Here is a 13632-nt window from a genome sequence, read left to right as displayed (position 1 = left end):
TTGGCATCTTTGTCAAAGATCAGGTGTCCATAAGTGTGTGGGTTTGTTTCTGGGTCTTCTGTTCGGTCCATTGATCCACCGTTCTGTTTCTATGCCAGTACTATGCAGTTTTTATAACTGCTGCTCTATAGTACAGCTTGAGATCAGGGATGGAGATACCTCCAGAAGATCTTTTATTGTAGAGGATTGTTTTAGCGATTCTGGTTTTCTTGTTATTCCATATGAGAATTTTTCTTTCCAGGTCTGTAAAGAATTGTGTTGGTAATTTGAATCTGTAGATTGCTTTTGGTAAGATGGCCATTTTTACTATGTTAATCCTGCCAAGCCATGAGCATGGGAGATCTTTCCGTCTTCTGATATCTTCTTCTAATTCTTTCTTCAGAGACTTGAAATTTTTTTCATATAAGTCTTTGACTTGCTTGGTTAGGGTTACACCAAGGTACTTTATGTCATTTGTGGCTATTGTGAAGGGTGTTGTTTCCCTAATTTCTTTCTCAGCCCTTTTGTCTTTTGTATACAGGAGTGCTACTGATTTTTTTTTTTGAGTTAATTTTTTATCCAGCCACTTTGATGAAGGTGTTTATCAGCTGTAGGAGTTCCCTGGTAGAATTTTTGAGGTCACTCAGGTATACTATCATATCATCTGCAAATAGTGATACTTTGACTTCTTCCTTTCAGATTTGTAGCCCCTTGATCTCGTTTAGTTGTCTTATTACTCTAGTAAGGACTTCCAGCACTATGTTGAAGAGATATGGAGAGAGTGGGCAGCCTTGCCTTGTCCCTGATTTCAGTGGGATTGCTTTAAGTTTCTCTCCGTTCAGTTTGATGTTGGCTATAGGCTTGCTGTATATTGCCTTTACTATGTTTAGATATGTGCCTTGTATCCCTGATTTCCAATACTTTAAACGTGAATGGATGTTGGATTTTGTCAAATGCTTTTCAGCATCTAAGGATATTATGTGGGTTTTTTTTCTTTCAGTTTGTTAATATGGTGGATCACATTGATGGATTTCTGTATATTGAACCACCCCTGCATACCTGGGATGAAGCCTACTTGGTCATAGTGGATGATATCTTTGATGTGTTCTTGTATTCTGTTTGCAAGTATTTTGTTGAGTATTTTTGCATCAATGTTCATAAGGGAGATTAGCCTGAAATTCTCTTTTTTTGTTGGGTCTTTGTGAGGTTTAGGTACTAAGGTGACTGTGGCTTCATAGAATGAGTTTGGTAATGTTCCTTCTGTTTCTATTTTGTGGAATAGTTTGAAGAGAGTTGGAGTTAGCTCTTCTTTGAAGGTCTGGTAGAATTCTGCGCTGAAGCCATCTGGTCCTGGGCTTTTTTTGGATGGGAGACTTTTGATGACCACTTTTATTTCCTTAGGGGATATAAGACTATTTAATTGATTTACCTTGTCTTGATTCAGGTTTAGTAAGTGGAATCAATCCAGAAAATTGTCCATTTCATTTAGATTTCCAAATTTTGTGGCATATAGACTTTTTTTAAAAAATATAATTTATTTTATTTATTGGTGTTTTGAGTGCATGTATACCTGTTTGAGAATGCCAGATTCCCTAGAACTGGAGTTGCAGACAGTTGTGAGCGGCCATGTGGGAATTGAACTCAGGTCCTCTGGAAGAGCAGTTAATACTCTTAACCACTGAGCCATCTCTCCAGCTCCTGCATATAGACTTTTGAAATAAGTCCTAATGATTGTTTGGATTTCCTCAGTGTCTGTTGTTATGTTCCCCTTTTCATTTCAATTTTGTTGATTTGGATAGTGTCTCTTTGCCGTTCAGTTACTTTGGCTAAGGGTTTGTCTATCTTGTTGATTTTCTTAAAGAACCAGCTCTTGGTTTTATTGATTTTTTGAATAGTTTTGTTTCTAGTTGATTGATTTCAGCCCAGAGTTTGATTATTTCCAGCCGTCTACTCCTCTTTGGTGTGTCTGCTTCTTTTTTTTCTAGGGCTTTTAGGTGAGCCATTCAGTTGCCGGCATGAGATTTTTTGAATTTCTTCTTGTAGGCACTTAGTGCTATGAACTTTCCTCTTAGCACTGCTTTTATTGTGTCCCATAAGTTTGGGTATGTTGTGCCTTCATTTTCATTGAATTCTATGAATACTTTGATTTCTTTCTTTATTTCTTCCCTGACCCAACTGTCATTGAGTAACAAGTTGTTCGGTTTCCATGTATGTGTAGGCTTTTTATTTCTGTTGTCATTGAGATCCAGCTTTAGTCCATGGTGGTCAGACAGGATACATGGGATTTTTTCAATCTTCTTGTATCTGTTGAGGCTTGCTTTGTGACCAACTATATGGTCTATTTTGGAGAAGGTTCCATGAGGTGCTGAGAAGAAGGTAAATTCTTTTGTGTTTGGGTGAAAGGTTCTGTAGACATCTTGTTAGGTCCATTTGATTCATGACCTCTGTTAGAGTCATTGTTTCTTTGTTTAATTTTTGGTTTGTTGACCTGTTCTTTGTTGAGAGTGGGGTGTTGAAGTCTCCCACTATTAATGTGTGGGGATCTATGTGTGGTTTCAGTTTTATTAATGTTTCTTTTACAAATGTGGGTGCTCTTGTGTTTGGGGCATAGATGTTCAGGATTGTGGTGTCTTCCTGGTGGAATTTTCCTTTGAAGAGTATGAAATGACCTTCCCCATCTCTTTTGATTAATTTTAGTTGAAAGTCTATTTTATTATATATTAGCATGGCTATTCTTGCTTGCTTCTTGGGTCCATTTGCTTGGAAAACTGTCTTCCAGCCCTTTACTCTCAGGTAATGTCTATCTTTGTGACTTAAGTGTGTTTCTTGTATGCAACAGATTGTTGGGTCTTGTTTACGTATCTATTCTGTTAGTCTGTGTCTTTTTATCGGAGAGTTGAGTCCATTGATGTTAAGGGAGATTAATGACTAGTGGCCTTTAGATGCTTTGATTTTGCTGTTGACTATAGTAGTGTGTTTGCTTGCTTGACTACTTTTGGTTTTGCTGTAGTGAGGTTATTTATGTCCTGTTTTTCCTGAATGTAGTTAGTTTTCCTGGGTTCTATTTTTCCTTCTAGTATCTTCTGTAATGTTGGATTTGTGGGTAGGTATTGTTTGAATTTGTTTTTGTCATTGAATATCTTGTTTTCTCCATCTATGATGACTGAGAGTTTTGCTGGATATATTAGCCTGGGCTGACATCTGTGCTCTCTTAGGGTCTGCACTATATCAGTCCAGGCCCCTCTTGCTTTCATAGTCTCTGTTGAGATGTCTGGTGTGATTCTGATGGGTTTGCCATTATATGTTACTTGGCCTTTTTCCCTTGCAGATTTCAGTATTTTTTGTTTGTTCTGTATACTTACTGTTTTGATTATTATGTGGCGGGAGGATTTTCTTTTCTGGTCTAATTTATTAGGTGTTCTATAGGCCTCTTGTAATCTTATAGGCCTCTCCTTTAAGTTGGAGAAATTTTCTTCTATGATTTTGTTGAAGATATTTTCTGGGCCTTGGAGGAGGAAATCTTCTTTTTCCTCTATGCCTATTATTCTTAGGTTTTGTCTTTTCACATTGTCTTGGATTTCTTGGATGGTTTGTGTCAGGAATTTTTTTGGATTTAACATTTTTTTTGACAGATACATCGATTTCTTCCGTTGTATCTTCTACACCTGAGATTCTTTCTTCCATCTCTTGTAGTCTATTGGTTATGCTTACCTCTGTAGTTCTTGTTTTCTTCCCTAAATTCTTCCTCTCCATGATTTCCATTTGTGTTTTTTTTAATTTTTTCAATTCTATCTTCAGATCTTGTGTTGTTTTGTTTATTTCCTTCACCTGTCTGATTGTATTTTCCTGTTTTTCTTTTAGTTCCTTCCACTGTTTGTTTGAACATTCCTCTGTTTCTTTTATTTCTTTCAGTGATTTAATTATTTCTTCTCTGAAGGCCACAAACTGTTTGGCTGCATCTTCCCGTATTTCTTCACGGATGGCCATAATCTGTTTGATTTTATCTTCCTCTAATTCTTCACGTATTTTGTTTGTTTCCTCTATTATCCTTTTCATCAGCATAGATGTAAGGTCATCTTCTTGAATTTCATTTATGCTGGGGTGTCCTGGGCTGCTCGCCCCTGGATGGCTAGGTTCTGAAGATACCATATTTCTCTGTCTTTTGTTGGTTGAGCTTTTAGGCTGACCTCTACCCATTGGGCTGTTTTAGGTGTTGGCTGTTAGTTTCTGGTGCTTCCTGGAATCCTGGGGTAGGGAGAGTCCCCTTGGCAGGAAGATGATTTTTCCTGAAGGAGGCCTCCTCCGCTTTTTGAGTATGGTCACTGTGTGGCCAGTGTTTCTCAGGAATTGCCACTGCTCACCTCAGGCATATAAACCTGAGTAGTAGCTGTGGTCTTTGTTAGTAAGGGGGGCTCTCCTCTCACCCATAGAAGTCTTGAGACAGCTGCCCTGTTGCTGGGTTTCTTGTTCTGAATTTAGTGAGCTGCTGCTGTTGTTACACTGTTTTCCAGGTACAGCCCTCTTGAAGAACCTGCTGATTCCCTAGCTGTGGGGTTTTCTTCCAACAAGGAAACTCAGTCTGGTACCCTGGGGCACACCATTCTGTCTGGGAAGGTGAGAGGAGCGCCCAGCAAGTCTCTGGGCCAAAGGCTGAGCGCTCTGCTCTAGGCCGGGAGACTGTGCACCCAAGTTTGAGATGGTGGCTGTGGGCGCCAATCTGGTCCAGAGGCTGTGCACTTCTCTCTAGACTGGCAACTGAGGGCTCTGCTCTGGTCTGGTGGCTGGGCGCCTCACTCTGGGCCAGAAGCTATGTGTCTTGGTCTGGGATGGAGGCTGGGGGCACTGCTCTGGTCCGGAGGCTGTGCACCTCAGTCTGGGACAGCAGCTGGAGGCGCCGCTCTGGTCTGGAGGCTGTGCACCCCGGTCTGGGATGGTGGCTGGGGGTGCCACTCTGGTCCGGAGGCTCTGCGCTCCGATCTGGGCTGGCAGTGTGTGTCCCCTTCTGGGCCAGAGGCTGTGCACGTCTCTCTGGGCTGGCAACTAAGGGCTCTGCTCTGGGTTGGAGGCTTGGCGCCTCACTCTGGGCTAGAGGCTGTGCCCTCTGGTCTGAGATGGTGGCTGGGGTCGCCGATGTGGGCTGGCAGCTGTGCACCCAGCTTTGGGCCAGAGGCTGTGCACTCTGCTCTGGGCCGGCAATTGAGGTCTCTGCTCTGGTCCAGAGGCTGAGTGCCTCACTCTGGGCCAGAGGCTGTGTGTCCCTGGATGGCGGCTGGGGGTGCTGCAGGAGGCTGTGTGCTCCAATCTGGGGCGGCAGATGCGCTGGCCAGTCCCCAGGACCCTTTCCAGGTATTGACTGGGTGACCTGAGGTCGGTCCCAATTAATTTCCACACCATAGGCTTTCCTCTCACCTGGCAATCACAAACGCTGCTGTTTTAGTTCCTAGAATTCAGTCTCCTGGTCGCTGTGCCAACACTGCTGTCCTGCTCCTCAGACACAGTGTCCTCCCGGCACCGCCATCTTGTCGACTCCAATTCATGTTTTTAAACTGTGTTTGTATGTATGTGTCCCAAGTGGTACTTTTCCCATAGTAGGTCCTCAGCACCTGGCTGAAAAAAGCAGAGGTATACTGTGAGGGATTGTTTCTGAGGAAGAAGACTCGGATCCAAATTCCAGCTAGTTTGAGCTAATAGTGCCCTTCTCTAAGCGTTGGTTTCCTACAAAGCTGCAATCTGGGGGCATGTGCCTTGTAAGGGTTGTGGGCACCCGGTGCCTGAGAACTCCTAGCAAGTGTTACTGTACCATGAAGATCAGCTTACTTCATGAAAGTGGGGTCACCTGGAAGAATAAAATGTGAAATACCCACTAAGCCTGAGAAGGTGCCCTCTGATCCCCTACATGTTCTCCACACGGCAAGGAGGGATCACCGTCATTATCCTTTCCTTACACCTGATTGCCATCTCATCTTCAGATCACAGACGTGTGTAAGTTGCCAGTGTTTGTTGTATGTGCACCATTGATGTCTAACATTTATGGAGCCTGGAAACAGCTGAATGGGGCTATGCTGCAGGCTGCTGCTATGGCTCTTTCACACCCTTGCTGCTTTCGTGTGCAGAACTAAATGGGAAGAGAACATCAGCTGTCAGTCCGTTCCTGCCCTTGCTAGTTGTATGTCAACTTGACACAAGCTGGAGTAATTTGAAAGGAGGGAAAAGCAATTGAGAAAATACCTCCATAAGATTAAGATGTGGGGCACTTTCTTAACTGGTGATCGATCAGGGAAGGCCCAGCCCATTGTAGGTGATGCCATCCCTGGGCTGGTGGGCATGAGAGAGTAAGCTGAGCAAGCCAGGGGGTAGACACCCCTCCATGGCCTCTGCGGTAGCTCCTGCCTCAAGGATCCTGCCCTGCTGAGTTCCTGTCCTGACTTCCTTCAGTGATTAACAGCAAAATAAACCCCTTCCTCTCCAACTTGCTTTTTGTTCATGGTTTCTTCTTGCAGCAATAGTAACCCTAACTAAGACAGTTCCTGACTCCCAGATTTTGCTTGAGGTGCCTTTGCCTGCTGAACCAGTTAATGTTATGAATCCATAAGCCAGTTATTAATGACTTCATTTTCTTGACAGCAGCCTAGATTTTCCCCATGCCTGTAGTACAGGAAATTCCAGCCTTCAAACTCTAGAGAATGAATCCCAAGCCAAACCCACAGGAATAGGAAACCACTATGGCTGGGTCAGCCCAACTCTTTACAGCAGTTCCTTTAATGGAATTGTTGGTGCCCCTTGAGACATGCATAAAAGCATAAGAGAGAAGCAGAAGTTTAATTTCACAGTGTTCCCCACATTATCTCAAGATCAAAAAGAGCAAAGACCAAAAAGGAGGCCAATTGGGTTAGAAATTAGGAGTTAATGGATGTGATGGAAAACAGTAGTGGAGTTCTCTGTCACATTATAAGAGCTGAGACAAGCTTCTTTTCATGTCAGCTGGCCAGAAAATATTCACTGAACAGCACCGCTAGGCTATCCATATACTAGGGCTGGAGGGTGGTAGAGGGCAAGCTAATTTCAATATTAGACCTCTTGAGCACTGGCCCCAAAGGCATGAGAGCAGGAGAGCCATCCCTGCCTCTCAATGGCTGCAGCCCTTGGGATAGCAGTTAGTACCTGGCCTGGGAAGCACAGTAGAGCTGGCCCTGGTGGTGGGTGTAAGCACAGGAGAGCTGGTCTTGCTCCCCACCTGGGCAGTGCTGGAGAACTGGCCTTGATGGAGTGAGCATGGGGATCTAGTGTGCTGACCAACTCAGCTACCACCCAGGCCCAGATCCCCGACATCTACCCCATCTATGAACTGTTGGAGAACATGAAGGGGCCATCTCTGTAGCTCCAAAGCTGCACGGTATCCAATGACACAGGGCAACAACAGGATATTCAAGAGGGGCATTGGTGAGGATCCAGTGTTGATAATGTAGCAGAAGCCAGAACCTTGAACCAGACCCATGACTCACTGCAATGAATGTGTGGGCAAAGGGGTTTATTGTGTGACACTCTGCAGCTTCAATAGCAAGGTGGTGGTGTTCTTTGTTTTCTTTTTGAGAAAAGGTGACACGGGCAGAGAGCAGATATGGAGGGATGGGAAGATGTGTAGAATCGGGGAGCATGCTGTGAAATTAAAAAAGAATCAATAAAAAGTAAAAAAACAAAAAACCTCCCCCTCCCCACAAGAGATACAGGAACTGGCAGTTACAGGCCCTTAAAAACTTGTTATTTCTTTGAGGAATTAGGCTAAATACATGTTAAAAGCACAATATGAATTATGCAACTCTACATAGTTGCTTGTCTGTGTGTGCGTGTGTGTGTGTGTGTGTGTTGCTGGGAATTGAACCTAGCCCCCCCCCCCCCAATGTTGAGTGAGCTCTTCACTCCTGGGCTATATTCCCAGACTTCAGTTCCAATTTTATATTAGTCTATTGCATATTTGTAAACTTTTGTAACTTAAAAAAAGGTTATGAGGTCAGGCACTTTTAATGCCAGCACCCAGAAGACAAAGACAGATGGATCTCTGTGAGTTCCAGGCCAGCCTGGTGGTCTACATAACAAGTTCCTAGCCAGTGAAAGTTTAGTAGTAAGAATCTGTCTCAAAACAAAACAAAATAACAAACAACAAAAAGAAGTTTATAACACTTTTAAAAATCTCCTTATTCGTAGAAGCTAAAGACTTAGAAATGAAGAGAGCCGCTGAGTTTACATAAGCACCCCTGTTTACAGCATACCCATTTCACTTGGGTAGCAGCAATGGATCCCTGCCATTATAATCTAGGGTGTAGTTTTCATGTATGTATTGTGAAAACCACAACTTAGACACATAGTTCTCTTCACTATCCTTGTGGGTATCACACCAACTGGCAACAACTATAAAATTGTCCCAATTCTCACTTTTTCCCAATACTGGAAAAGGAAATAATGCCTCCAAGCAAGTGCCCTCTCCTAGGGAATGTTTTGCTTTAATTAAGGTGGATGTCTTTTTTAAATTAATTAATTAATTTTTAATTAATTACACTTTATTCAGATGTCTTTTTAAATTTTTTTTTTCTTCACAGTTTATTCATTATAAATCCTGATTGAAGCCCCCTCCCTCAACTACCCTGGTCCCACCCACCCTCCTTCTTCCCCTCATCCCCTTCCCCCCATCCCCTCTCCCTAGTCCACTGAAAGGGGGACTTCTCTACTATTGCCATCTGCCCATAGCTTGTTAAAGTCTCATCAGGACTGCCTGGATCCTCTTCTTCCATCGCCTGGCAAGGCTGCATCATCAGGAGTGAGTGATCAAAGAGCAGGCAACCGAGATGATGATGGAGGCAGCCCCTGCTCAGCTCACTCAGAGATCCACGTGGAGACTGAGCTGCCAATCGGCCACATCTGAGCAGGGGGTCTAGGTCCTCTCCATGCATGGTCCTCCGTTGGTGCATCAGTCTCTGCAGGACCCCCTGGACTCAGATCTTTTAATTTTGTTGGTCTCCTTGTGGGGCTCCTGTCCCTTCCATGTCCCTCTAATCTCACCCCTGTCTTCCTCCATAAGACTCCCTGTGTTCTGCCCAAAGTTTGGCTCTGAGACTGAGCATCTGCTTCAATCCCCCACCGTTCAATAAGGACATTTGCTCAACTATGTTCATAGCAGCTCTATTTGTAATAGCCAGAATCTGGAAACAACTTGATGTTCCTCAATGGAGGAATGGATACAGAAATCTACACAATGGAATACTACTCAGCTATTAAAAACAAGGAAATCATGAAATCTGCAGGCAAATGGATGGAACTAGAAGAGATCATCCTGAGTGAGGTAACCCAGAAACAAAAAGACAGGCATGATATACACTCACTAATAAGCAGACATTAACCATATAATATAGGACAGCCGTCTACAGACCTGGTGCAGACAACCTCAGGTGCCATGAATTCATGAGTGCAGCAAACCTGTCAGCACGGAAGACACAGTTTTTGCTCTGATACTCTCCAACCTCTGGCTCTTGCCGTTTTTTCTGAGATAGCCCCTGAGCCTTAGGGTGTGTGTGCATGTGTGATATAGAGGTCCCGTTATGGCTGGTGGCTCCACTGACACTTCCTCTTTCCATTTGACCAGTTGTGCATTTCTGTGTGAGTCATGTTTACTGCACACACACACACTTCTCTGATGAGGTGTGTGAGCCGCGCTAACCTATGGTAGAAAGAGACATTTGAAGCGCAATTCAAACTATGCCCATTTAGCAGAATAATAGCGAGTAACAGGCTCACCCCCAGGGCCTATGAGCTTCCCAACCATGGGTTTTTGGCCAGATTGCAGTACTAGGTTTGCATTTCTTCTTGCAGAGTAGACCTTAAATCCAAATGGAAAGTAGGTGGTTACTCTTATACCATCCTCTCCACCAGTGCAGATAGGTATATCTTGCTCTGCTGATCATTACCTGTAGTTCATGGGGCTGGCAGAAGGATATGGCTGTCGATGACTTTATTCCTCCAGCACCCTGTACGGCACTATAAAATGTAGCACTGGGAGGGGGATCACTAGTTAGTACCATTTTTATTTCTCCATGTCCCACGACCAATTTGTGTGATGTCTTTAGCAAAAGGGTTTTACTATCAAGCTCTGGTGGGCAACTAAGAGCAAGGTAGGAGCTTGAATTGTTTTGGTGGTCTCCATGAACCCTTTGGCCCACAACTTTAAGGGGCAGTACCCACACTTGGCTTCAGGCATTTAATGTAGGGAATATATATACCACAGACCTGTACAATATTATATGTATTTATACGAAGCTTATAAAACAGTAGGTTTCCATGTGACTTCTCCAAGCATCCCTAGTATCATCCCTCTCCCATTCCCCTCCTGTTTCTCACCCTCTCATCACCCCTCTTAGTTAAGACTCTCTTTTTGGGGGAGGTGGGAAGGGTTAGGGCTGCCTCAGAGAAGGGTGAGCCCCACTCCTGATATTCTTTATATTGTTCTTTGTATTTTGACTCTGACATCATGGCGCCAATCCTGAAGTAGCCGAAGAAGAGATACAGTCTCCTTGAGCTAACACATGGGTAGCTGGCTCAGGAGTGACATGAAGTGCAGGCTCAGATCTAGTGCACACTAGCGGATCTTACAGACCTTCACTGTAATTCCGCTTTCCTCACCTGTGAAGTGAAGGCTAATGACAGATTTGCCATTGTGAAGTTGTAGGGCATAGCTGACCGGGCACATGGAATAGCACACTGTAGTCCCTGGCACCCAATAAGTTCTAAAAGCCCCCGCCTGAACCTGAGTCCAGACCTTCATCTCTAAGGCTTCCCCATAAACAGAATTCACCCAAGTCAGTGGCTTTTAACTGAAAGATTCAGCTGAAATACAAATTAGCAATACAATTTTATTCTATCTATAATTTTGATCCTGAAAAACCCATGACACATAAATATCTTTAGAGAATCTGTGAAAAAGATACATTGTGGGATCTTCCCAGAAAAGAAACAATGAATTTTGATTGAGATTGACAACATAAACACCCAGTTTATAGATGTTTCAGGAGCTGAATCTTTGTGTCTTTAAAACACCCAGGAAATACACATCATCTGTACAGAAACTAAAATTATCTAGGTAATGGATGAGCAATTTTGATGTCATCCCACTCTGCCCGCAGAACGTGGTTATTCAGTTTGTAGTTACTGGCCAGAATACACAAATGGTGGGTTGCTAGCTTTGGATGTAGCTTACGCAGAACACCTTCAAGTGGCAGCAAGAGGTTGGAAATGCAGGTTTTCTGGCATGTTCAGGATGATGCCAGGTCATTTAGGGCTGCTTGTGGGGTCAGAGATGGAAAACAGACTCCACTTATTCAGGCTGCCTTTTTTGGGGAGATAATATAATCCAGTGGCGGTCTCAGTCAAGATAACCTGATTTGTCTTGACTAACTGAATTAGATCAATTCAATAAAACTGACATTTTAATGAGTTGACTAAAGCAACATTCCAGCTTTCTCATCTGCCCCATGAAGAAGATGGAAAGAATCTGCTACTACTGCAATTGCATCCTTTGTGCATGGAAAATAAGACAGTGACAAATGGGAGAAGGGCCATCACTGGAGAGTGTCATGAATTCATAATTTGCTCTGGTCTTCAATTTCTTTTTGTTCCTTGCATTTTATTCTTTCCTGTCATGTCTTTCTAGGTGATAATTTGCATGTATGCATGTTAGGACCAACGCACCAATGTTAGGAAACGTAGGAATGTTGGGAAACGTGCGTCTGTGGAGGTTACACGCGGGTTCACAAATCACACCACGAGATCAGTTCCACGTGGGAGGCTTATTAAGGGAAGAGGAAAAGGGAAAGGGGGGGCGCCCTAGAGAGAGAGAGAGAGAGAGAGAGAGAGAGAGAGAGAAAGTAAGGGAGTAAAAGAGAGAGAGGACAAGAGAGTAAGAGAGGGACCTTAAGGGTGGGCCCTTTAAGTTGGAAGGTAACCATGCCTTCCAGGTGTGGTCACCTGACTGGCTGAGGACACATGATAGGTTGCTGGGCAACCCAGAAGCAGCTTGTATTCCAAAATACTAACAATGCATACTTGAAATGAAACATTTGAATATGCTAACAGTGAAAATCATGTTTGTTAATTTTGAGGTTTACATTTTACAGGTGAGCTCAGCTGTACTCTGGACTAAAGACACCCTTGGAATGACTGCCATGGAGAAACTACAGAACAGCTTACGTACTACGCTACAGCTGACATTATGTGAGCCACATGGTAACTCTGGCTACCTCGTGAAGATCCAAAACATGGAATGAGCACTTCTTATTATAAAGTGAGAAAATTCATTCATGTATATACAGCTTGATAGAGAAGTGAAAAATTGGAGAAGTTGCAGTTCTAGGAGTTTTCAAGAAGACCTGAACGTTATCTAACTAGATATACAAGGATGATGGGAGAACATTCTAGCAAAATAAAAACTTGTAAACTTACATGTTGTTGGTTACTAATATTTACTATTGGCTTCTCTTTTAGTTAAGCAGCGGTTATTCCTAAACAACTGTATAACCAAATCACCACACAGAGACTAGGATTTATTTAATTAACCTAGAGCACAACGCTGGGCAATGATTACTCCATCCTAACCCTCCAAGCCGGCATAGTTTCCTACCATTCAGATTTTACCCATTATACTTGCCTTTAGTCATATCTTAGGTCCAGTTCATTTCTCCACGTGGTTTCAAGACCTCTCCTGCAGATTCCCGCTTCTCCTCCATCCTTCCTTCTTCTTCCTCTCTAGATCAGGATGTCCTACCATATCCTCTCCATAGCTCAGTTTTGGGTTGGTTGTTTTACTGACAACACAGAGAACAAATGGCGGCATGTTTACACAAACTTGAGACAGGTGATGCTTAGAATAAGCATCACAATACAATGTCCAGATTGAAAGCAGATAATGGGGGAGAGAAATCACCATTTGAATGAACAAGGGTAAATCGTATACATTCCAAAAGAACATTATACCAACACTTACACATGCTGTAAATTCAGGTAGGTAATTTATAGCTCAAAACTTAAGTTAGTAGTCACTAACTGATGGGCAAAATTATAAGATGAAAGGACACATAAATTAATGAATTATTCAATCCACAAAGCATTGCTTCCCATAACTGATTTGCTGTTTTTGTCTGTCACATCCAAGATCAGAGCATTTGAAGACAGGCCGTGCTTCAGGATGATGGAGCAGTAGGTGGATGCAAAGGTTGATATGTAGACCTTCCACTTCACATACATCTTGAGAAAGTCTTGCTCACATTCAGAGTTCTCACTGCAGCAGCAAAGGGGGCAATGCCTGCATGTTAACATTTGAAATAGCTGCTAGGAGGAGAAATAAATAAACGGTGGTTCTTCTCAATATAGTCAATACTTAAAATGAATAAATTAGATCTGCATTTATGGACCTTGAAAAATACTTATGAAGTAACAGACACTTTGAAAGTTGATACTTGGAAGATGGTGATATGTGGGTACTTTATTGTAAAAATAGTTTAAAAGTTCATACAACCATTCTTTCTTTTTATGCACCATATTCACATACAAAAGAGACTAAAACCTACTGCTATGTTTTATTGTTAAATAAGCATATCAATCATGTCCAAATGT

This window comes from Meriones unguiculatus, chromosome 9, assembly GCF_030254825.1.
Source record: "Meriones unguiculatus strain TT.TT164.6M chromosome 9, Bangor_MerUng_6.1, whole genome shotgun sequence".
NCBI classification, from domain to species: Eukaryota; Metazoa; Chordata; class Mammalia; order Rodentia; family Muridae; genus Meriones; species Meriones unguiculatus.
The sequence above is the reverse complement of the archived record's forward strand: the minus strand, read 5'-3'. Positions refer to the sequence as shown.